Source organism: Amblyomma americanum, chromosome 1 (genome assembly GCF_052857255.1).
Source record: "Amblyomma americanum isolate KBUSLIRL-KWMA chromosome 1, ASM5285725v1, whole genome shotgun sequence".
Taxonomy (NCBI): Eukaryota; Metazoa; Arthropoda; class Arachnida; order Ixodida; family Ixodidae; genus Amblyomma; species Amblyomma americanum.
This window is the reverse complement of record NC_135497.1, coordinates 541,209,183-541,236,038: the sequence shown is the minus strand read 5'-3', so window position 1 is coordinate 541,236,038 and position 26,856 is coordinate 541,209,183. Positions and strand designations below refer to the sequence as shown.

The following is a 26,856-nucleotide window of genomic DNA, read 5'->3' as shown; positions in this document are numbered from 1 at the left end:
TAGCACTTCAAGGTCACTTGGTCTTTAATATTGCTGTAATGGCTCTGTTATGCGGCTGAAGCGAAAAGCCTTTGGCCTTAAGACTTCACCGACACTGTACATTACTCTTGTTGCAAATGCGAACACTTTGCACACTTTCCAGGCTTCCACTAGCATGGGTCCTGCTGCACCATGGAATCCAGGTGTTCTTGCCGAGGTCAATGGCCAGGTACGATGGCTTCTCATATTTAGAACTAGTTTGCAAGCTTGAAATGCTTTTAGCTCTCGTTCTTGGTAACTGCAGGCAAACAATCTAGAAACTGTGGAAACGTATAGGGCTGAGGATCAGTGCACACCTCTCGGACACGTGGAATTTTCCATCCAAATGGCGTGGAGCGGAAAAAAATTGCCTGCGCAGGAGCCCCAGGCACAATTTCAACCTGTGACAGCTCAGGGCAGCTTTGCTTAATGAACTCTTAGATCACTAAGCCATGACCACAACCTTTCACCTTTCATGTTCTAATTAGCACAGCCTCTTGTGCTAAGATTTAATTGCTGTGTTTTAAATATTCATAATCTTTCATCTGTTCGTTCTGTGTTTCCGAATATTTGGCAGCATTACTGTTGCCAGGGTGCAGTGGAGCCTGAAGTAAAGATAAAAAGGCTCATCTATGTTGTCAAAGGCAGCTTATATGATTGCACATAAACGTGACCTGGTGGCCCATCGTGCTGCTCACTCCGAAGAAGAGAGCGATGTGTCATGTTTTATCATTAGTAGCGTTTGCAAGGAAAACTGCCATTTTCTTAATGTTACATATAGGAGTCCTGAGGAATAGGATTTTAGCAGTTTTAATGTGGCAAATACCTCTCTCCCCTATCTGTTATAGGGCTTTATACAAAGCATATGTGCAGCTGTTTTATTGCAGATCCACCTCGGGAGCGGAAATTGTCAGTGCAGAGCGGTGGCGCTGGCTTCTTTCCCAAGGTCGAGACTTGCTGTTTTGCAAGGACGCCACAAAACTTTTGTGGGGTTCCCCACAAAAGTGACGCTCCTTCCTGGTGTTGCTCCTTCCCCGAAGAGCCTTAGGGGAAAGAGCATTCAGGGAAGGAGCATCACCGGCTCAGTATGCCGCAATCCCTTAAGGCTGGTGGCATGCAGAAGCCTCGGATGAGCTCAGAAAAACTAGCAGCTGTGGAAGTAAGCCTCTTTTATTTAGGTACATTTCCTGACTGACAAAGGCATTTGTTTATTGAAGTGTGCATGACTTAAATACTTTTATTTTACAGAACCTGCATGTCTTCAATTTTGTCATGATTAATACTCTTTCAGATGCATTTGATGCATACATCAAAGCTGCACAAGCTGCCGAGGATGAGAAAATGCGCAGAGCAGTTGAATTGCTACCTGGCGGACATGCTGAGGGACATCAAGTAATCATCGCCTGCACCTGCCCCTGTAGTCAATGGCTGTAGTCAGATAAAAATGATAAAATAAAGGCAGCAAGAAAAATTATTTCATTGACTGCAGCCTGGTATTTAGTGCTGGGATGCAGCATTTTCTGCACTGAAGGGTTGCAAGTTCATTCAGGTAGCTACATATTCAGAGGTATTAACTGTACACCAGAGTACGTGTTGCAAGGCCATTGTATCCCCATGTCGAGGCCCTCGTATCTGTACGAAGGTTACGTGGCCCTCGTATATACGAGGGACCGGAGTGACACATATCCAATAGCGTATATATGAGGCACGTATCACCCGTATATATGTGTTTCGCCATACGTGGAGAGAACGCGTATGCCATACGAGCACGTATTCATACGACCACGACCATATATGTGGACACATTTCCAATAATTGCGTATATATGAGACACATTTAACACATATATACGAGATTTTTCAATAGGGACGCCTTCTTGTAGAGTTTTATGTAGCAGCCCATGGCCATAGCTTCCCTCCGATGGGGGCACTTTTGATAAAACTGCGCATTCGTACGGCAGGCTCAACCTCCCAAAGCAACCTACCAAAGCAGGGACACTGTAGCAGGGCACGGCCGGAATCGAGCCGCCTCCGCTACTCGAGCCCGGCCGCGAGCAGGGACGTGTGCATTTCCAACGCACCGAGAGAGGGCGCCACACGTTTCATGAAAAAGCTGATGATGCATGATCAATAGTGAAATAGCGCAGGAAGACTTTTACGCCATTGAAATGTAAAATACCTTATACTTCCTTAAAGGTAGGACATTACCCTACGTCAACCTGCTAGAGCTTGTCGATATAGTTTAAAATAGGGCTGTAGTGAGCGATAAATTGAAGTCAAGTGGGGTATTTTTCAGGACCTCGCCATAGGCTCCATGCTGTCATAGATCATTGCTCATGGCAAACGCAATATGTAAGCTACATCGATGAAACTCGACTAAATGAAACTTTAAGATGCATTTAGCATCTAGGCGAGAGAGCTAATTTCTAACTGTTATGCGCGACGAAATATCAATTTTTATTTTTCGTCGCCATTGAGTTACGCGTCGCCGCGCCGCCGGCTGTCGCGAGATGGCGCGACCGGTTTTTCGAGGCGCATGGTCCACAATCCTGGGCTGTCCAAACATGGCCGAGGACAAGAAAGTGCGCCACCTGATGCGCGGGATAAAAGAAGAACTGTTTGCTGGGCTTGTGCGAAACCCACCTAACACCACTTCGGAGTTTCTATCGGAGGCCACTACCGTCGAAAAGACCCTACAACAACGCGCCCGCTATTACAATCGCGCCGTGAACACCGTATCAACTGCCGACTTTGCGCCAGCCTCCAGCGAATCCGCTGACACCCTTCGGGAGCTGGTTCGATCTATCGTCAAAGAAGAGCTGCATAAAATGCGCCTCTCTGCCCAGTCGCAGCCGCAGTGCCCATCGTTAGCACAAATTATCCGAGAGGAAGTGCAGCAGGTGGTTCCTGAACCTGTTGCCCCTGCTGCCCTTACACCGACGCCCCCGCGCCAGACGTACGCGTCGGTACTCCGACAGAACTGCGACCTCGCCCCTTGGAGCGGAAGCCCATCTGCATCTGCTTTCCAGCCGCGGCCCCCGCCTGTCCCTGTGTTGCCCGAGGCCAGACTGCGGAAGACGGACGTGTGGCGGGCACCTGACCAGCGGCCCCTTTGCTACCACTGCGGTGAGGCTGGCCATATCTTGCGGTGGTGCCCTTATCGTCGAGCTGGAATTCGCGGATTTCATCCGCGAGTCCCCTGTCCGCCCAATGGCGAACGGCCCCGCCAAATTGAGGTGCACCTGTCAACGCGCCGGGATCACACTCACACTGATTTCCCTCGCCCTGACTACCGCCCACCAACCTCTACCCGCTATCGTTCGCCGAGTCCCCATCCTTCGACAAGCCGTTTCAGCCGCTCACCGAGTCCTCGCCGGGGAAACTAGACCCAGCGGCCTGCGGAGGTAAGGCCGCTGACGAGCGAACAGCCGAACATCCTCCATCGCGTTCCCGACCAGACGACGGCTATCAAACGAGGACACGTGACGATCACAAAGGATGTGCAGCTTCGGACTTACCGGTCGATATTGACGATTTAGCAGTTACGGCATTGGTTGATACGGGAGCGGACTATTCGGTTATGAGCAACGAGCTAGCAAAAGGACTGAGGAAAGTTTTAACCGCGTGGACTGGGCCTCAGATTCGCACAGCTGGTGGGCACCTAATTACCCCTGTTGGCCGGTGTACGGGGAGAGTTACAATCGACGGATTTGTTTACGTTTGTGACTTTGTTGTCCTACCTCACTGTTCGCGCGATTTCATTCTCGGCCTGGACGTTTTACAAGCTAACGGCGCCGTTATCAATTTACAAGAGCCGCGCGTGACGTTTTCGCCGACGCAAGCAATTGAAATAGCCGACCCAGACGACTCCAGGATACCCGCCCTGCGTATTGCTGCTGATGACGTGACGGTGCCTCCGCGGTGCAGCATGATGGTCCCCGTGCAAAGTGACTCGCCCGGTGATCGAGACGTTATGGCAGAGAGAAACGTCAGCCTTCTACTCGAGAAAGGAATCTGCGCTGCAAGAGGGCTTGTTCGCTTACGGGATCGCTCTGCGACACTCTTGATCAACAACTTCGGAACAGAGTTCCAGCCTATTGCGAAAGGAACGGCCGTCGCATACGTTACCGACTTCGTTGAGCCCGCAGAAATATGTGTTCTGGAGCTACCGTCGCCGGACGGACGCGATGCAGCAGCCGTTCTGTCTACCGTGGACATTAATCCCGGCTTGTCGGTGGGTCAGAAGCAGCGCTTGTTAGAGCTCCTTCACGATTTTGCAGAGTGCTTCGCCACGACATCAAAGGTAGGGCGCACCCCGGTAGCCAAACACCGCATCATCGTCAACGAGGAGACTAGCCCCATATCCCAACACCCGTACAGAGTGTCGCCGGTGGAACGGGAGGCTATTCGATCCCAAGTGCAAGAAATGCTTGCAGACGACGTAGTCCAGCCGTCCACGAGCCCCTGGGCTTCGCCTGTGGTATTGGTGAAGAAAAAAGATAACACCTTGCGATTCTGCGTCGATTATCGGAAGTTGAATCGTGTCACGAAACGTGACGTTTACCCCCTTTCCACGTATCGACGACGCCTTGGATCGACTGCGTGACGCTAAATATTTTTCTTCACTCGACCTTAAGAATGGCTACTGGCAGATCGAAGTGGACGAAAGGGACAGAGAGAAGACAGCGTTCGTGACACCTGACGGCCTTTATGAATTCAAAGTGCTACCCTTTGGACTCTGTTCTGCGCCAGCAACCTTCCAACGCATGATGGACACCGTTCTTTCTGGGCTGAAATGGCAGACATGCCTAGTGTACCTTGCTGATGTTGTCATTTTTGCACCTAGCTTCGAGGAACACCTCAACCGGCTGCGAATGGTGTTACAGGCGCTCCGTTCGGCACAGTTGACTATAAAGCCACAAAAGTGTCACTTTGGTTTCGAAGAGCTCAGTTTTCTTGGTCACGTGATAAGCGCTGACGGAGTCCGTCCTGACCCGGAGAAGACTGCCGCTGTGGCACAGTTCCCGCGCCCAACCGACAAAAAGTCCGTTCGTAGGTTTCTGGGCCTCTGTGCCTATTACAGACGTTTCGTTGAAAACTTTTCCACAATTGCCGAGCCCCTTACAATGCTTACTAGAGACAATGTATCTTTTGTGTGGCATGATGATCAGTAATCTGCCTTCAACGAGCTACGCAGCCGCCTACAAACTGTCCCAATACTCGCCCATTTTGATGAACGAGCTGCCACTGAAATTCATACTGACGCCAGCAATGTTGGTCTCGGCGCTATTCTCGTTCAGTGGCAGGATGACAACGAGAAAGTCATAGCGTACGCCAGCCGCTCCCTCTCGAAAGCAGAGGCAAACTACTCTACCAGAGAGAAGGAATGCCTTGCGGTAGTGTGGGCGATTAGCAAGTTCCGATCATATCTCTATGGTCGCCCGTTTCGAGCGGTCAGTGACCATCATTCGTTATGCTGGCTAGCCAATCTCAAAGACCCTTCGGGACGGCTTGCGAGATGGAGCCTTCGCCTCCAGGAATACGACATCACGGTAGTTTACAAGTCCGGCCGTAAGCACAATGACGCCGATTGTCACGTGCACCTGCCGACGTTGCTCCGGCCGAAACGAAGGACGACTTCCCGTTTTTTGCTCTCGTCACGTCGTCCGATATGGCCCGGCGTCAACGGGCTGACTCAGAGTTGCGTCCGCTCATCGAGCATCTGGAAGGCCTTAACGTCGCTGTTCCGCGGCTTTTCGTTCGAGGTTTGGGTTCCTACAGTCTCCGAGATGGCGTGCTTTACAAGAGGAACTTCGCCCATAACACGGAAACCTTTCTTCTGGTTGTGCCATTCGAACTCCGTCCAGAAATCTTGCACGCCTGCCACGACCAGCCATCAGCTGGCCATTTGGGTGTTACGCGGACGTATGCCCGCATTCGTGCGAAGTATTACTGGCCAAAGTTGCTCTCATCAGTCCAGCAATATGTGAGGAACTGCCGTGACTGCCAGCGACAAAAGACACCACCAGTTAAACCCGCAGGGCTTCTCAAGCCCATCTCACCGCCTACAACACCTTTCCAACAAGTGGGCATGGACTTGCTGCGCCCATTCCCATGGTCTTCCTCTGGGAACAAATGGATTGTTGTGGTGACGGACTACTTAACGCGGTACGCCGAGACACATGCGCTCCCCCACGCTAGTGCTGCAGAAGTGGCTCAGTTTTTTGACATCAATCGTCTTGCGTCACGGTGCGCCATCAGTCGTCATCACGGACCGTGGAACCGCCTTTACGGCGGCATTAATGCAATCTCTCTTCGAACTCACCCACACCAGTCACCGGAAGACAACAGCCTATCATCCCCAAACAAACGGCTTGACTTAACGCCTCAACCGGACGCTTGCAGATATGCTTGCTATGTATGTCGACGTTGAGCATCGTACGTGGGACGAAGTTCTTCCTTATGCAACCTTCGCCTACAATACGGCAGAACAGGGGACTACCCTTCTTACACCTTTCCAGCTGGTCTACGGACTGTGTGTCACTACCATGCTGGATGCTATGCTACCCGCTGCTCACAACGACGGAGACATCGGCCCCTACGCTGACCTTGACACATTCGTCCAGCGGGCTGAAGAAGCCCGCCAACTCGCAAGGTGCCGGATTCGACATCAACAACAACTCGACGCTGGTCGCTACAACCTCCGACACCGATGCGTTCGGTACGAGCCCGGCGACTCTGTATGGGTATGGACACCTGTGCGCCGCCGCGGACTCTCCGAAAAGCTCCTCCGACGCTACTTCGGTCCGTACGAGGCGGTTCGTCGTATAAGTGATGTCACATACGAAGTTTTTCCGCGGGACACGACCTCCTCACCACGTCGGCGCCATCCGACCGAGACTGTCCACGTGGTGCGCATGAAGCCCTACCATGACAGGCTGCAACCCGCCGCTTTACCAGCTTAACAGCTCTCTGTATTCTCTGCCGTCCGCCGTCTATACCGAACATTACCTTTGCTGTCCGTGTTCGTTTCCGGCGTCGGGCCGCCGCCTTGATGGAGGGGGTAATGGCGCGTGCTCATGGGAGCGCGCCGACAATGAAGACGAAGTGTGCGTGTGCCGGTGGACAAAGACGAAGTGGGTGTGTGGTTCGGACAGCCATCTTGTGAGTTCCCTGCTGTGCGCTGGACTTCGCTGAGACCGTGATCTGTGCCGGTCCTGTCTTCGTTACACTATTTCACCAGAGATCATTTGGTGACGAAAGGGGTCGAGCACGGTGCATCGAGTCTCCAACGCCACTATATCAAAAACAAAAGAGCACCTCGAAGTACAACACAAAAATCAGGAGACTCGGTTAAAAAAACTAAACATTTTGAAACATTCACCTGTCTGGTTGGGTTTTAAGACTTATAATAAACTGCACATCTCAGTATCATCTGCAGAACAAGCACAGAACTTGACAGAAAAAAAGCGCAACGCACGATATTCGAAGAACTCTTCATGAACGGCTAGCCAAAAACCTTTATTCAAAAAAACATTCGACATCAAAACCACGACAACATGCGCCAAGAAATCAACGCACGAAGACCAACGCCACCACCAAAATACGTCACTGTACCTTATGTCGGAGATGTCAGCGAAACCACCGCCCGATTTCTGAAGAAAGGGGGTCTCCAGGTTGCGCACAAGCCCACAAACACTGTTGCGCTTTGTCTACCAGTTCATAAAGACCGGCCGCGGAGAGAAGGAGCCCAAGGCATTGTCTACAAAATTCCTTGCGGCGACTGCAACGCAAGCTACATCTGCGAAACCAAAAATCTCAAAGAAAGAATTCGGCAACATAGAAACGACGTCCGCAACTTCGCAAGAGAGGGCATTCCTCTAGCCGGACGTTCCGCGGACTCAGACCACATAATCAACTTCGAAGAAACCAGCATTCTCGGAACCGAAACAAATTGCCAAAAAAGGCTCCTTCTCGAATCCTGGCACATCCAAACCACCCCCAACAACATCAACCGCACAAAAGGGAACCTGCCCCCAGTAAATGCCCAGGGACTTCAACGAAAAACAGTCGCCATTCACCACCTCTCTGCAGTGCGCCAGCGTGACTAACAGCCTAAACACCCCTCCCCCACGCCTTTCGCATCACAGCTTTCGTTTCTTTGACCCCCTCCTCCCCTTCATACTTAAAGACGCTAGCTACTGCCCTCGTCACCCCTGATGAAGGAGCCGAGTCGGTTTCGAAACATTGGGTTAAAATTAGTTTTTGGTTGGAGATGTGCAGTTTATTATGAGACTCAGTTACCACTGCAGAATGCCAGATATCGTATTCATTATTGCCATATTGTCACATTGCTTTCAGTACGCATGGCGCCCCTATTCTTTTATTCTTTTAGTCGTGATGTCACTGTGCTCGTATACCTCTCAGCGGGGAAACGTGATCGCGTGAACTGAGAATGCGGACAACGCTTTTTCAACGACAGCTGGTTCAGATGATCTTATCTGACTCGCCTCACTGCCCCCTAAGGCAACCGAACACAAGCATCTATCACAGGGTTTTGCACGAAACCGTTAATGTGGTGGTCTTTCTCGAAAATACCACCTAGACGTGCAGCATTCATTTTCTCAGAAGTGAATGGACAACTTGCAGAATTGCCCACTTACAGGAAAGTTGCTTCCAACCAGAAACCCACGTTCGCAAACCGCGTTTTCACTTCCTGCTCTGCTGACAGAAGGGGTTAGCATGAGGAGAGATGGCTTTTGGTTGGAAAACTGTAGAGGACGCTCGATATTCCGCAAGTGTGCTTCAAGGGCCGTTTTTTGGTGCACGCGCCCAAAGTCGGCGCTCCTAACATACGACAGAACAGGTCTACGCAAGCCCACTGCAGGAGACGCCACCGAACCTAGGCGAGGCGCCGATATCTGTCCGTGCTAGACATGGGCGCCAGCTAACGGGCGCTCGCACAGGTGTTAGAATTGGGGTCCGGTTTACGACAATCGGAGTACAATGGCGCTCTCGGTGACTTTTCTTCGTGGCTTGAAGCTTTTCCAGGTTCCCAGAACTTTTATTCGCGGTTAAAGTTGTCCTATCAACGCCATCCAACCTATTTTCTTCACGACTCAAATTCTTTCGGTTCCCAGAAAGAAGCACCAGAGTAAGAATTGGTTTTTGGGGAACGGAAATGGCGCGGTATCTGTCTCATATATCGTTGGACACCTGAACCGCGCCGTAAGGAAAGGCATAAAGCAGGGAGTGAAAGAAGAAAGGAAGAAAGAGGTGCCGTAGTGGAGGGCTCCGGAATAATTTCGACCATATGGGGATCTTTAACGTGCACTGACATCGCCCAGCACACGGGCGCCTTAGCGTTTTGCCTCCATAAAAACGCAGCTGCCGTGGTCGGGTTCGAACCCGGGAACTCCGGATTAGTAGTCGAGCGCTCTGGAGTTCCCGGCTTCGAATCCGACCGCGGCGGCTGCGATTTTATGGAGGAAAAACGCTAAGGAGCCAATGTGCTGTGCAATGTCAGTACACGTTAAAGATCCCCAGGTGGTCGACAATACAGTTTTTTTCCTCCTCCTCCATTGGCTCGCGAGGGGGAGCCAGCCAGCACCAAGAACATGGACTGCCAAACATGCCTCTGAGGCCGTTCTGTTCTGCTCAGGCCACACTGTCTTGGCCCGCCTTCACAGCGTGTATTGGCGCCTGAGAGGCTAGGCAAGGACTGAATTCGCTTTAAAACCCCTGCTACACGTGCGCTTCGAATGCATTCGAACCGAATGTCATTCGGCTCGACTGCCAAACTTCCGCTGCTACACGAAGTTTTTCAACGGCAGTCGATTCAGATGATATTCAAGTCGACGGAGCTGCGCGGAGACATTCCAGAATGTGGAATGCCTTCGAAACGTGAACACAGCCCGAACCGACCAATAGGCGTCGCCGCCGTCATCGCTTCGCCCCGCCCACAGCCGCGCGAGTGCTCTCTGATCTGTGGCTGCTCATCTCGATACCCGCTGCCCGCTTTTTCTTTGTTTACTTAGCAAATTGCTCCTCTTCTGTCTAATTAACTGCTTGCAGATAATAGTACACCAATGAACATTTACCGCGTGAGCATGAAATTTCTCTAAGAGTGCGCCGACGAGGACGGTTGGTTGCACTCATACTGTTGTCTACATCGCTGCGTACGCAGCTAGCGCTCGTTTGCATGACATAAAACGCATTCTGCGCTTTAGTTCTATTAAATAATCTCTTTTCTTTTGTACCGGCTGTGGCCGTGCTTGTGAACGCAGTGCGACAATCTGTGGGAAGCGCCGATACGATCGCTCGCCTGAGAAACACTTTACAGCCGGGCTGCTGACATCGCGTGCGACGACCGGCGCTTTTCGCTAATTGTCCCGACTTCTTCCAGCGTGACCAGTACTTTATTTTAACCTACATTGTCCAGAAGTGTGATTGGGGACCATTCGTGCTGTTTGAAACGCACTGGTTATCCACAAAATAGCAACGGCGACGACTGCTGCTGGCCGTAAAGCAGTGCTCGGCGGTCTGGGTAAGACCAGCGCTTCCCGTTCATCATATGCGCGCCCTGCGATGTGAGCAATAGTTGATTTCAGATCACCGTTGTCAAAACTACACTCGTTGATCATTTGCATTCGCTTAAACTTATGAATTCGCTGTTCACGACCGCCGATTTCACAGACGTAACCCTGCGGACTCGCTAGGCCTAGTCGTCGCGGAAGGGAAGGGAGTCGCCGTCGATTACAGTTAATTTGTTAAGCGCTTATCACTGGTGAGTGTTCAAGTGTGCACATGAGAGATATACCGGCTTGTTTCGCTTATTTTCAATACGAATAAGGTAGAAGAGCGATTATATCCACACCGTCTGCTCATCAGCGTGTTTTCGCTCAGCCGCCGGGCTGCCGAGGACATGAAGGCTGACCGTCTGCCGATCGGATTCGTCGGTGTCGTTGGGCTAGAAAACTTGTCCCACAACTATTATATGCTGCTGTTGACCGTGACAGTGTCGTTGTCACACCAGTGTGACCGCAACTACCACCGCCATCGTCATCGTCGTTGTACACTAAAAACGAGCTGAGCAAATTCCAAATGAGTTCGGAAAGTCTCGTGTAGCACCGCGGGAGTCCGAGGAGTCCGAAAGTCATACCAAGTCTCGAATGTCATTCGACTCAGATTTCCTTCTAATGCGCCCAGGTAGCAGAGGTAGCAGAAAAAATGGCTGTTTTGGAAACAAAGAAAGGAGGCTTACAAAAAAAAGCGAGAGACTTTTGCTCTTTTTGAGCCAGAACCTTAGTATGTGCGAGTATCAAATGTTTGCTTGCGAACTGAATATTTTTGGACCTTTTTGAATATAGGCAGGCAAACAAAAAATACACATTGCGGGTAACAGCTGAAATGCGCTAACAGACGGGACAGGAAAGAACACATACACATGCGCTGGTGTCTGTGTTCTCTTCCGTACCATTGTCGCTGTCCAGTCGTTTGCATCAACATCCACCAACCAGCCCGACTTAGCCCTCTTCATTGAACAAAATATCGACAGTCTTAAAAACGTTTTCCCACAACAGAACCACGAAAGAAAATATGTATCAGACCATAACTTTACTTCACTCGTTATTATCCTTGGCGCTCTTTCTTCAAGTTCAGCCTTCCCTTGGTTGCGCTGAAGAAGGATTTACTGCTGCTCTTCCGTATCAACCAGACATCAAGTCATTCGCACGAGCCAGCCGTTGCCCCGTCATCGAGATCGTCCAGCCTTTCTTCGTTTCACCTTCTGCCACCTCATCGGTGACGTCAAGTCACGTGGACATACCTGCGGCTATAAGAAGCTGTCCCCCGGCCATCTCAACCAGTGGGCTAGGCAGCAGCACATCGGACATGATGCTCAATCAGTTCTGCTTTATCGTGCAGGCCTTGGCGCTCTTTCTTCAAGTTCAGCCTTCCCTTGGTTGCGCTGAAGAAGGATTTACTGCTGCTCTTCCGTATCAACCAGACATCAAGTCATTCGCACGAGCCAGCCGTTGCCCCGTCATCGAGATCGTCCAGCCTTTCTTCGTTTCACCTTCTGCCACCTCATCGGTGACGTCAAGTCACGTGGACATACCTGCGGCTATAAGAAGCTGTCCCCCGGCCATCTCAACCAGTGGGCTAGGCAGCAGCACATCGGACATGATGCTCAATCAGTTCTGCTTTATCGTGCAGTCCTTGGCGCTCTTTCTTCAAGTTCAGCCTTCCCTTGGTTGCGCTGAAGAAGGATTTACTGCTGCTCTTCCGTATCAACCAGACATCAAGTCATTCGCACGAGCCAGCCGTTGCCCCGTCATCGAGATCGTCCAGCCTTTCTTCGTTTCACCTTCTGCCACCTCATCGGTGACGTCAAGTCACGTGGACATACCTGCGGCTATAAGAAGCTGTCCCCCGGCCATCTCAACCAGTGGGCTAGGCAGCAGCACATCGGACATGATGCTCAATCAGTTCTGCTTTATCGTGCAGGTTAGTGATTATTCTCGAATGAAGTGTTTTCGCAGTGATGACCGTTTTCTATTGCTGCTGCCATGCCCACTTGGCTTACAAAGTGTTGTCTCTGCTGTTTCTTTCAAAATAAGCCTTTTGATCTGTGGTGACATTGAGTCGAATCCGGGGCCTACAGACCAGGAAATGTTGCAACAACTTCTCTTGGGGCAAAATAACATAACTACTTCAATCAACAATGTCCTGACTAGACAAGAAAAACTTGAAAAAAATGTAGCTAGCTTACATGAACGAATAAGTGGCATAGAAACTCAAATGGCTTCTCTTGGTACATTGAAGACAGAGGTAAATGGCCTGAAATCAACTATAGCTGAACTAGAACAAAATGTTTCCAGCCTCTTGAATAAGGTTGATGAGTTAGAAAACCGGAGTCGAAGGAATAATCTGATAATTTATGGCGTTAAAGAAGAGAGCACTGAAACATTTGATGATCTTATCAAGAAGATAAAAGAAAGTGTGTTTCTTGAAAAGCTTGATTTAACCATTAGTGGAATTGAACGCTGTCATAGGCTGGGAAAGAAGAAAGATGGTGATCGTCCAGTAATTGTGAGATTTTTAGACTACCGTGAAAAAGTATCGATAATGAAAGCCTGTCCCAAACTCAAGGGCTCTGAAATATCGATTTCAGAGGATTTTTCTCTTGGCGTTCGTCAGATAAGGCAAAAACTATGGGAAAGCTCTGCAGAGGAAAGGTCGAACGGTGCGAAGGTCAAGTTATTCTTCGATAAATTAAGTGTGAACGGGACTTTATTTGCCTGGGACAAAACTAAAAACAAGCGTTACAGGATTACCAAGCACACCTGACAGAACAAAACTAAAAAAGGTTGTTTTCGAGTTTTAAATACTAACTGTCGCAGTGTTGTTAATAAAGTCGTTGAGTTGGAAGGTCTTTTACTTACGCATGACCCTGATGTAGTAGTGCTAACTGAGACGTGGTTAAGTGAAGATATATATGACAGTGAATTTGTTCCAAATAACTACCAGGTCTTTCGAAAAGATCGTGACAGAAGAGGTGGGGGAGTTGCGATACTATACAAAGCATCTCTACAACTTATAAGATTACCTGATGTCACCGGAGTCGAGGGCATATTCTGCAAAGTTTATGCTGATAACATCAAGTATTTACTAGGCGCCATTTACAGGCCCCCTAACTCTCCTGTCCCTGTCTTGCACCATTTAAAAGAGTATATCTAGTGTCATGTAAAACCGGGAGACAGAATAATTATGACTGGTGATTTCAATTTCCCGAATATTGATTGGTGCACTTTTTCTTCACAGTCCTGTTTTTGATGGAAAACGAAATGCTGGACCTTGCCTTAAACTTTGATCTGCTGCAAGTTGTAAATGAGCCTACAAGAATACAGCACGGTTCGATGTCCATCCTAGATCTCTTCTTTTTAAGTGGCAACATTACGGAAAACATCTCTTGTGATGTTGCTACTGGTATATCAGATCATAAGGCAGTTTTATTGTCACTAAATGATATTTCTTTAAAGCATGAAGATGCTCTTCATTCCTTTCCAAATTTTTCACGAGCAGATAATGAGTCCATCATTGACATTCTTGACCTTCGTTATGACGATTTCCAAACGAATCCTTGCAGTATTAATGACTTGTGGCTCATCTTCAAGAACATGGTTCATGAATGTATCCGGTGTTTCGTGCCGAAGATATCTAAGCAGTCTTGTAGCCGCAACCCTTGGATCAGCAGAGAGACGCTGCACTTGCAACGTCGACTAAAACGTCTTAAAAAGCGAGCGAGATCAGCCACCCCTTCCATAGTCCGTGTTATTGAGGAGGTGTCACAACAATTAAAAGATCAGACTTTGCTTGACAAAGAAAGATATTTTCGTGTCCAACTCCCATCATTTATTAAAAAATCTCCTGAAAAATTCTGGAGGACGATTACCCCGAGTTCCCGCAGTGCCGACATGTTTGTAATAGATGGAAAATGTATTCGCGATGATAATGCAGCCTGTGTAGCCTTTAATAACCACTTTAAAACTGTTTTTACTGCAGACAATGGTCATCTCCCATCTTTCAGTCTGTCTTTACCCCCTATACCTGATGTTACCATATCTGAAAATGGAGTGTTCAATTTACTTCTAAATCTTGATGTTAAGAAATCGTTTGGCCCAGACGACATCCCAAATGCCTTTCTGAAGCAGTATGCGCAATGGTGCTCCAAGTATTTATGTGTCATTTTTAGAAGGTCTATAGAGGAAGGCGCCCTACCCGATGACTGGCGAGTTGCCAGAGTTAAACCTTTACATAAAACTGGTGACAAAACACAGGTGCAAAACTATCGCCCTATTTCACTTACTTCCACAGCGTGTAAGATACTTGAGCACATTATTCATAAACATTTATCTACCTTTCTTGAAGAACATAACGTAATATCGAAAGCTCAACATGGTTTCAGGAAAGGATATTCGACATGTACACAGCTAATACAAACAATTCATGATATTGCAGAAGCCATAAACGAAGGAAAACAAACTGACGTAATATTTTTAGATTTCCGCAAGGCCTTTGATACGGTTTCTCATAACAAGCTAATATATAAATTGAGTTCTGTAATAAAAAACGATAAACTAATAACCTGGATTAAGGCTTACGTGACAAACAGGCGCCAGTTTGTTACACTAAATGGTGCCCTCTCACATTGCATTCTAGTTGAATCGGGAGTTCCTCAAGGATCTGTGCTTGGACCGCTTTTGTTTATTATTTATATTAATGATATCGTCCAAGATCTCTCTGTTAATGTTAAGTTATATGCCGATGATTGTGTCCTCTATGAACGAATTAACTCAAGTGAAGATCAAATCAGGCTAAATAATGACTTTCGGAAGGTAATGCGCTGGTGTGATAGGTGGCAGAAGGTGATAAATTTTGATAAAACAGTATATATGAGAATAACGCTTAAAAGGAATCCTCTTCTCTACCAGTATGGTACTTCCGATAGTGCACTCTCAGAGGTAACATGCTACAAATATCTCGGCCTATGGATTTCCAATAATCTTTCCTGGAACAAACATATTGATACCATCTCGGCAAATGCTCTGCGCAAAATATTCTTCTTGAGGCGTGCACTACGGTTCGCTACTCCTGAAACGCGTTTCCTTGCGTATAACACTATTGTGCGGCCAATCTTAGAATATGCCGTAATGATCTGGGACCCATATACCAAGATTAACATTAACAAATTAGAAAGGATTCAAAAGAAAGCAGTAAGATTTATTTATAATTCCTATGGTCGCACTTCTATCACTAATCTTATTAAAAAGAGTGGCTTACCATCCGTTACTGATAGAAACCGTATCTGTCGTTTGAAATTCTTTTTCCAGTTAATTCATGGGCAATACAACATTGACATCTCGAAAATTGTTAGTTACTCTAGTGGTTATGCAACACGCCTGAGACATTCTCTTTCCGTAAAACCTTTATCCACAAGAACAAACTGTTACAAATATTCCTATTTTCCTAGAACTATTACCGAATGGAACAACCTTGCTGGTCATATAGTCGAAGAGAATAATTTGTCCAATTTTGAGGCGCTGCTGCAACAAGTGACGAAATTTTGAATGTTCGGTTGATGAGTAATTTGTTGAGATTTACTTAATTATATGCTTGGCTCTATGACTGCAGTATATATATTCTGAGGTTGTGAAAAGATACAGTACAGTGTGATGTACTAATTTCGTTGCTGTGACGCCTTGTCTGCTGTATTTCCTTTTTTTTGTCCTTTGGTGTTACACAAATTATGTACCCACCTGCGATGGTCTTGTTGTTATAAGACCGCAGTATTTATAAATAAATAAATAAAAAAAAATTGTAGTGGGGGAATACACTCTCTTGGTTTTACAGGGTTTAACGCCCCAAAGCGACTCAGGCTATGAGGGACGTCGTAGTGGAGAGCTCCGAATATTTGGGAGCATCTGGGATTCTTTCACGTGCACTGACATTGCACAGTACACAGGCCTCTAGAATTTTTGTGTCTATCGAAATGCGACCAACGCATTCGGGACTGAAGCCGCGTTTTTCGAGTCAGCTGCCGAGCACCATAACAACTCAGCTACTGCGGCGGCTCCGGGATGATTTGAGTAATGGCAGCAATAAACTTTAGTTTGTATGGCAATGGTAAGAAAACAGCTCGTTGGATAAAATTACTCTATTCAGTTTAAAATTTATACCATCACGTACAAATAATGCCTACATCACAAAGCTCACGGAATGCTGAGCTACTATTATGGACTGAATCTTGAGAAAGCATTGTAAGGTGGTCAGTCAGGCCTGACTGCGCGCAGGCATGGCGCATAGCCGTGTGGCGGCACGTCGCGTGCGACCTTGCACATCACGTGACAGGTGAAGTCCACCGAGACAACACATTTTGTACAGCGTCAAGTCTAGGTGGTATTTTCGAGATGGACCACCAGATTAACGGTTTCGTGCATATCGCCAAGCGGTCACGCATGCCTTGCAATCACGAAGTGCAATGTGGAAGCTTTGGTTTAGGTAAAGTTAAATTACTGTTTCTGTCTCAAGCAGGTGTGAATTCTAGTAACTGGTTACCTGTGAGAATGTGAATGTAGAACTCAGGCCTAGAAGCTGTCATGCTCGATAGAGAAAAAGGATGAAATAAAGGTAGCTCAGCATTGCAGATAACTTCGGACTAAAAAAAATTCATCGAACAAATACACGGGAGATTAAGAAAGCCGCCAAACGATTTCGTTATAGTGACATGAAGATCATTTCAAAAGTCAGCAAAACATAGCAAACGTTTAGAAACTATTCTATGCTAAGCGATAATTCGAAACGCTTGGCGATGTCCAGGCTACTGCTGACAAGAAAAATCTGCAGAGATTGCTTACATCCCCATCATTGTGAAATCACGGATTTGTGTTCGGCTGTGGCGATACCCTCAGTTGTAGCATCACAGGGTAAAACTTAGGACGTTTATGATAGAACAGACTGTATACAGGACTGGTTTCAGCTCTTGAGGCCGTGTCTATCTTTGCCGCCCTTTTATTTTTGTTGCCTTTCATCAAACTAGTGCTGGGCAGCCACTAGCTGAGTGCTTAGTAAATAATCTGTATATAGCCCCTTTCTATACATGCATAACCTCGTGCAGTATGTGCCATGATGAAAAAAAAAAGCGATGATCGATATCCACGTAGTCTTGCGCAGGGGCCTTTTTTCGCGTCTCCGTTGTCTCTACTCCCATTCTTGGATATTTTTTATTTCCTTTTCTTCCCATTTTTGTATGCTTGGGGCGGAGTGGACAAACATCGGCTAGAGACGGGCTTTCTAGGCTCTGAACCTCCGGATTAGTGCTTTTGCACTTATATATGCCGACGGAATAATTTTAGACAGCCAGAAGGACAGCTCAAACTAAGCATGCATTTGTAACAAAGTACCTTAATTCCCTGATCCTTATGGGCGATAGTTATATATTTCATTTCATTTCATTTATTTACCCTCAGGGCCGTTAGGCGTTACAGAGGGGAGTGGGAATAACATATAAGTACAAAAAACAAAGACAGCAGCTAAAAAATTTGAATATAGTTACAGCACACACTGATTTTAGATTAGTAACAGCACTAGCAAAAGGCAGCATTACACAAAACAAACCACAAAAGAAAACAGCAGCAAATAAAATAAAGCGTAGATATAGACAGAGACTTATATAAAATTAGTAACAGCGTTTCGAAAGGCAACAATATCGTGGGGAAGGTGATTCCAGCTGACACAAGTTCTGGGTATGAATGAATCGTGAAAACATCTCGTGCGACAAGGAGGGATCCAAACTTTGTGGCGGTGACCCATGCGTGCTGAAATATATGATGGTCTTTTTAACAACCTCTCTTTAAGATAAGGATTCTGATAAATTTTGTGAAAAGTACATAATGAAGCTATTGACCTACAATGGGAAAGAAGCGGTAGGGAAAGGTTAGCTTTCATGGCAGTTACACTACTAGTACGATGATAGTTGGAAAGTATGAAACGACAACCGCGGTTTTGAACTGATTCCAAGTCAGAAATGAGAGATTCGACCCCAGGGTTCCACACCGATGAAGCATATTCTAATTTAGAGCGGACCAAAGTTTTGTAAAGTAGTAGTTTTAATGAACTCGGTGCACATGAAAAATTTCTGCGAAGGTATCCAAGGATGCGGTTAGCGTCATTTATAATGTAGTCAACATGAGGTTTTCCAAGACAGGTTAGAAGAGACATGAACACCCAGATATTTATAAGACGACACAGTTTCAAGAGTGATGCCATTAATGCAGTAGGTATAGTGTGTAGTAGACCGACGAGAAATGGGCAAATGCTTGCATTTAGTGATGTTTAGCTTCATATTCCACAGGTTACACCAATCCAGTACCTTGTTAATATCTGACTGAAGAACAGATGCATCATTATCGTCATTAATTTCGCGGTAAATAACACAGTCATCGACAAAAAGACAAACGGAAGACGATATAGTAGTGGGTAAGTCGTTTATATAAATGAGAAAGAGGAGGGGCCCAAGAACGGACCCCTGAGGCACACCAGAGCCAACAGGCGAGGAATCTGAATTGACGTTATTTGCTGTTACGAACTGACTTCGGTTTGAAAGAAAGCAATACAACCATGCAAGTAATGTGGAATCGATGCTAAGGCTGTTTAGTTTAAGAAAAAGAAGCTCATGTGAAACCTTGTCAAATGCTTTAGAAAAATCCATAAATATAGAATCAGCACGGGACTCGCGATCTAGAATGCAATGCAAGTCATTTGTGAAGCATATGAGTTGCGTTTCGCATGAAAATGATTTACGGAAGCCGTGTTGGGCATTACTGAAAAAGCAATTGGATTCTAAAAAGGTAGCAAGATGAGAGTAGATGACATGTTCCATGATTTTACATGGAATGCTGGTGAGCGACACAGGGCGAAAGTTATCAGGGCAATGTTTATCGCCAGACTTGTGCAGCGGAATCACCCTCCCAACCTTCCAGTCATTGGGAATACAGCCTGTTTCCAGAGACTGGTCAAACAGTTTGGTAAGGATCATTGAACTGTACATCTTTGTATTAACCAGAAATTTCGAATTAATGTTATCAACGCCACAGGAGGAAGAAATCTTAAGGTTCTCAATTATTCTCAGGATGCCAGTTGTGTCAAAAAGAATTGGATCCATGGGAAAAGCATCCAAGACCGGACACTCCTGATTGGTAAGGCAAACATTGCCAGAAAAAGCAGCAACAAAAACACTATTAAGAACACTAGCGCATTCATTAGGTGAATATGCAACGCCGTCAGAAGATGTAAGTAGTATTGACGAACTATCTTTCTGGTTCACAGTGTTGCAAAACTGTCTAGGGTTATTAATCAGCAGAGCAGGCAAAGTACTGTTAAAGAAGGAGTCTTTAGCATTTTTCAGAGCTAATTTGTACTCAGCGGCCGCAGAATGGTAACCGTCCCATCGTTGTTGCGAATTCGATGATTTGGCCGAGCGAAACAAACGTTTTTTCTTATTGGATAGCCTTTTTAAAATGTTATTGAACCACGATGATAGGCTATTACACCGCAAAAGTCTTAGTGGCGCAAATGTATTAGTGAGACGTTCAACAGTGTCCCTAAACAATTCCCAATTAGTGTGGACAGAACGCTGTGAAAATTCTGGTAAATAACTGTTTAAGAAAAGAGCTAATTCACGATTAATGGCATCATAGTAGGCCCGTTTGTAATCTCTAATAGACTTGAAAATGCTCCGGCGATTAGGAATTTTAATTTTTACATCGAAATGAAGCAAGGAGTGATCACTAAGACCTGGTAAGTACGAGATTGAAGGGATAAGATCCGGCGCGTTGGTTAACACAAGGTCTAATACACTGGAACATGATGGCGTGACTCGAGTTGGCTTAGTAACTAGCTGCGAAAGGTTGAAGTCCAAACAGGTTCGCAAAAAGTTATTGCATTCGGTAGAAAAGGGGCGAGGATACGGCGATGTATTAGCCCACACGATGCTGGGATAATTGAAGTCACCAGCAAGAAGGATTGCCGAACCCGGATAACGTACTGAGAACATGTTAAGAGCATCATGCAAATCTTCAACGAAAGTTGCACACGAAGACGGGGAACGGTAGCATATGCCCAGAATCAGTTTCCTGAAATGAACATGAAGTTCAACCCAAACCAACTCTAAGGTGTTAGAAAGACTAATGGGCGAAGACACAATATTATCGGCGATGGCTATTAAAACACCTCCTCCACTTCTTTGACCTCTATCAGAACGATAAACATTGTAGCGCTTCTTGCAATCGAACAGTTCCTTGCTCTCTATCTTTGCAGAGAGCCATGTTTCGGTCAGCAATACAACATCGGCATCACATGAGTCGATGACAGAGCTTAGATCTTCCCGCTTTGGTATTATGCTTCTGATGTTTGTGAAAAGAATTGAAAGCGCTGTCTTATCTCCAGTCGCCCGTCCACTGCCCCTCCCGTATCTCTATGGCGAAGCGTGTGGCGAGCCAGAAGCAGAAGCAGTGCGATAAGGGGCCACTAAAGATCCCGGTGGGCCAGCTAGCTCGAAAATGCTATCGCGAATTGGGTCAAAGGCGTAGCATTTGTTGTTACAATACAGTTTGTTATACCTCAGCTTATACTTAAAGTCAGCATCCTTCGCGAACTGCACAAGCTTCTTTCGAGCGACACGTGTCTGCAAAGAATAATCTTCACTTACAGTGACCTTTTTATTTATAAGTTTGGTAGACTGCACTAGGATTTGTTGTTTTGTTTTGAAAGACCGGAACTTCACAACAATCGGACGACACTTTTTATCCGAGAACACGCCAATCCTGTGTGTTCGTTCAAACATGCCATTTGTAAGAACAGGATCAAAGCAGCCTGAAACAAGGTTCAATAATTTTTCTTCCGTTTCATCCCACGTTTCGGACAAACTGTCGGGTACGCCGAAGAACAGAAGATTATCCCTGCGCTGCCGGTCTTCCAGCTCAGCCTGTCCAAGACGTAACTTATTTTCATTGACAAGCTGATCGGTTAGCTCACGCAAAATCCGCAATTCCCCATGCGCCGCATCGCTGGCGGATGATTTAGATTGGACTGCCGACAACCTCGCGTCAATATCGGCAATGTTTCTAATCATAGATTCTTGATTCAGTTTCATTTCACTTATAGAGGCTATTAAGTGTGACTGCTCTAACTCCATTTTAGCGGTCCTTGAATTAACGCCTTCTAACAGAGTCAACATGTCGTTAAGCTGTTTCTGCAGAGAAATATCAACAGCGCTGTCTTTGGACCGCGTAGCAGCGCCAGTGCCCGCCCCGGGGCCAGGATTAAGCTCAACATCCCCCGACACCAAAAGTAGTTGACGAGAAACATCGAAGCACTGGGCGAGCAAAATCAGCAGCACTCCCGGGCGTGGGAACAGGAGCAGGCACATATTGCTCGATTTCTTAGCAAACATGGATTCCTTATTACCAACCTGCATGAAGAAACGCATTCCGTGAAGCAGCCGCATGACGACGCTGTCCCCACGCCCACTGAAAGGCGCAGGCCACTGCAGCCTGTTTTTATCCAGATGGAAAGGTGATGTCGTGGACGATGCGCAGGACTTGTACGATGGAGCCATAGTGTAGCAGGGTTGCCAGAGTTCTCCAATTTCCACGCTGCCAACTTGAACGTCGACAGTCACAGGCGTAGCCGGAATGGCATCAGCCGGTGCCATAGGTCCCGCGCTGAGATGAAGCATTGCCGTTATCTGCATGAAGAAACGCATTCCGTGAAGCAGCCGCACGACGACGCTGTCCACACGCCCGCTGAAAGGCGCAGGCCACTGCAGCCTGTTTTTATCCAGATGATGCTACATTCCTTGCTGATAAAATCTAGTAACGAGGCTGAAAACGAGGCACCTGTGGTTGACTGCAAGCGAAGTTAACTAGTTTCTTTTAGAGTTGATCGATTCACGAATAACTTGTCGTCCCGTATTATGTAATCGAAACAAACTGCTGATGTAGCCATAGCATTTTTTTTATTTTAAAGTTCTATAATTTAGCTACTAATGAGCGTAGTTCATTACGTCGCGGTCCCGTTTGAGCCCTGCCAACCTGAATGTGTTCGGCGGAAAAAGGGAAGACAAATTATTTCAGGTTTCAGTATATTTCAGTTTCTTGCAGGATTGCTATGACTCAGAGTGTCAAAGAAAACTGTTACCAAGATGTGACATCCATGTGGCAAACCAAAATTGATAGTTGCAGATGAAATGATTTCATCAGTTAGAGTGAAGACACGGAGCGGGTGGTAGGCCCTCGGTGAACATCTACATCTCCAGTAAGCAGCAGCAAGCAAACTATTCAAAAATATTGAAATAATTCATAGCAACCGTTTTGATGGCTGGTGGTTACTGGAAAGGAAACCAGTAAAAAGAAACCGGTTTTCGCTTTTCAGATTTAGTAGGAATCTAAGCGCATACTAAACCGTAAGCACAGACCTGAAAGACATGTAACCAATAACGTTTTAATCTTCTCATGTTTTCCGCTTCGGCTCTATTTTATATATTTATGGGCGTGGTATTTGTTTTCTCTTTTGTCAGTGTTACTGCGCGTTTCTTCTAGTTTTCTGGCACGGCTCTGCCTTGAGGCTCCTACTTTATCACCACCATTTTCTTTTCTTGACGCGACGGGCACTCTCCCGGGCGTTTGCATGGAGCATGCCACGGTTGCGTCGGTTATCGTTTGTAGCAATTTATTTTTGTCTTTTTAATGTTGTATTTTCACCTCTTACGTGCACTTGGCTGTGACGGTTAGGGGCCTTCGCATCTGTGCATAATTTTGACCGAGAGCTTGTGCTCATGTTGATTCGTATCAGCTGAGATTTTTTTGGTTATTAGTCCCTGACTCCTACGTGTTTTATGGAAAAGTCTTGCAATAAAGGAAGTTGGCGTTGCTTGTGTGTTGTCTATAGTCTTCACTGAAGCATGTCTCTCTACGGTGACAAAGCTATAGCACGCAAAGATAAAAATCTAGCATGTGTTCTGGAACTCTTCGAGGACAAGTGGTAATTCAGGAAGAGTTCTGTTGGGGTTCAAGCCACAGATTTAAAACTTGGACCTAAGTTTTACTTGGTTGCCTGGGCTAGTTTAGTGAACTCACAAAAAAAATTATTCGGTGATACTAAACATCTTCCAGGAAATCAGCGTCGAAGGCGCAGCTAGGGTGTCTGCATCGGTAGAAGAGAGGCAATTTTCCAATCTTTTTTTCCATTATAAGAAAATAAAAATGGTTAGCTGGGGTGCACAACATGTGCATGGAACTATACTGAGAGAAGTGTGAACAACTTACAAAACAACGCTAACATGGCCTACAGGTGAGACCCCATCGCTTTGTTTCAATGCGCTGACTGCATCCCCGAGCTGACTTCTCGTGGAGGCAGCAAGCGTTTGTGACGTCTGAACAACGTACCCTCGCAATTGCTGGAATTCTTGTTCCGTGAATTCCGCATAGCAAAAGAAGAAAGGCTGCAATGCATAACGAGGTACCTTAAAACGGGAGAAGAGAGGTGGTGGAGGAGTGTTTCCTAATCGGCTCCATGGAGAAAGCACTTTTGCACATTCAGTTGCAATCCCATGACGTCGCGTTGTTTAGACCAGTTGAAGGTCCTCCTGAAAGCACATGTGCACTCGGCACCGCAGTGAGCAATGTTCGAACAAGGATGCAGACTTGTTATCTTGTTAGTTTAGAATTTATGCAAGACAATGCGGCCTTTAAAAAAAATAAAGGAAAGGATTGGTCGAGTCACGTGCGTGTACACAGGTTGACTCATTCTCATGTGCAGGTTTATAACAGAGTAAATTCCTGGCTAACAAAACTAGGAATTGTGTCGCCGTGCACGGAAGCGTTACTTCCTTGGAGATAACCGATTCACCAAGCAAAAAATGTCTCTTTCAATATGAGGACATGACCTAATGTCGGATCGAATTGGTAGTGTTTCCTCCAGGTGTCGGCGTCGGAGGAAAACCGCGTCCATGGTGGTGTTTGCGGCTGGTCGGGCAACCCAATTTAGGCCGGCTTCGGTCAATCGAACACGTTAATTCTTTTAGATAACTATGCCCGCATCAATCCCGTTAGTGCAGCGGCGCTGAAATCAATTTTTGCCACTTTACCATTAGGATCACCGTCGCTGCTTTGGCAGGCTTTCTGGCTTAGCAGTGCTTGCCCCTCATTGATGATATTTATGATATTTAGCTTTAGCATTGAGCGATACCGCACATCCAATTTTTGCTTTATGCACCTCCAGCTGAGCGTCGACGCATCGCGACGCTCTCTGCCTAGCAAATTTTGTCAAAAAAGCTTCCCAGTCTTACAGCATCGCGATATTTCATTATTTTTTTTAACAATGACCGTAACGAGCTTCCGAATACAGTTTTAGTGCAGAAAATCATCTAGCTCCCACATTCAGCCCAATGGAGCGAAACCTTCTGAAATTCGTTTCACGGCACTAAAAAAAAAGTAAAGTTTGCAACCAAAAGCGCAGAGAAGGATGGTGACCGACCCTGCCAAAAATGGGCATTCTTTGTTTCCGTACGCGTCATATCACTGAGCCACAGCCGTGGCATCTCGCGTTATGATAAGTGCTTGTTGGTAGGAGTTACCTATATCGTCGTCATCGTTATCTTTCATCGCTTCGTTCTCTGGTTCGCAGGGGTCGTGCAGTGAAAGCGTACGAGTGATTAACGATAAAGTAAGACTTGTCTTTGTCACCCACAGCAGCTTTTATGTAGCCGTAAAAAAAAGGTGAGAAGCGAACCATTTCTTGTGTGGCGTGCATACTTGCAGTAGATTTAAGTGCGTTAGCTCTTACTCTTCGCGTTTCTCGATTTCTTGGGAAATTTTCTAAAGTCCGAGGAATTCAAGATGGCAGCCTCCTTAGTAAATCGATTTTTCAACCCATTTTGTGATTTACTGGCAACATCTTGAGTATATCGAATTGGTGATTCATTGGTTACGTCAATTATAAATACAAGATGTCAAATTTGCATTTCCATTGGTGTCCCCTCATTTAATCTCATTCAAATCAATTCTAGTAAATCACACAGCTAAAGCGCCAATTCCATGCGCCCTTCCTTGGGGTATGCGCTCAGCGTCGGCGCTATTGGCGTACGCCAAAACTGGTCTGCACATGCGCACTGCAGAAGACGCCAGCGAGCCTCGGCGAGGCGCCGATATCTGTCCGTGCAAGATATCGGCGTCAGCGCACGGGCGCTCGCGTACGCGTCGGAAGAGGGGTCGGGTTTATAGCAATGGGAGGATCGCGGGGATCTCAGTGACTCTTTTCTTCATGGCTTGAAGCTCTCCCAGGTTCCCCAAAGTTTTCTTCGCGGTTTAAGTTGTCCTTTCATCGCCCCTCAACCCCTTCTCTTCACGGCTTGAAATTCTCTCCCTCGGCTCGAAAGGGAAAGCGAGCCAGCGCCAGGAACATGGAAATGCATGCCCATTTTCGACGCCCGCTCCCTCGTACACCAGGAGCACCGACGCTGGACGCGTACGCCCAGGAAAGGCCCTTGGAGTTGACACTTAACGCTCGGTACTTCAACGTCTTCCAGACAGCGACGGGCCGGCATATTTTTTGACAGATGACCGCTCAACGTCCGACAAAGACGGCGCGGGTACGCCTCGTTAGTCGCGACCCGACATTTTTTTGTTTCTTGCAACCCAGCGAAAGAAATGAGTAGGGGAGCCACACAGTCTGTCTCCCTTGAACGCGCTGGGTGAGAAAAGAAAAAAAGAAACAGAAATGCAAAGCCGCCCCTTCTGCCTCCCCGCGAAGCTGGGCGTGAGGGGAGGACACACGAAGTGGACAGTGCGCGAAGCTTATCGGCGTCTCTCTCCTAAACCAGGGAGGGAGAATGCAAGAGATAGAGGAGGCGCTCAACTTCATGCGGCGCGTGGTGGCGGCGTTGTGAACTAGCGGAGCGTGAACCAGAATACTGGCCATGGCGCACTCCTCCGGTCTGCGCTAGATGTGCTTCTGTTTTGCCGTGTTTTCTAAAAATATAGATTTTTGATCATTATTGAGGAGTGCCTGGATTCACACCATTCAGAAATGTTGAAATTGACATCACCTCACAAACTTTTTTGGCAAAATTATTTAGCTTAGATAACGCACGTTGGGACCAGCTTGAATGAATTTTCATCAAAAACTGGAGATGGTCGAGCACAATATGTGGGGCATTTGGGGTGGGGTGACGGATTCATAAATCTCACTTCTACCCAGTCTTGGTAATTAGAATCTGATT

General features: G+C 46.8%; 1 long non-coding RNA gene across 2 annotated transcripts in view; it reads left to right on the top strand.

Annotated features, from left to right (window-relative positions):
* LOC144116302 (uncharacterized) overlaps window positions 1-26,856 on the top strand; it is a 503,566-nt gene that overhangs the window by 11,473 nt on the left and 465,237 nt on the right. The window contains exons 5-6 of one of the 2 annotated variants that reach the window (XR_013311828.1): window positions 143-208; window positions 1,310-1,492. The exons of the other annotated variant lie outside the window; for it this stretch is intronic. This is a non-coding gene — a long non-coding RNA (uncharacterized LOC144116302). Of the gene's footprint in view, window positions 1-142; window positions 209-1,309; window positions 1,493-26,856 lie in introns of those variants that run through there. 2 annotated transcript variants of the gene reach the window in all.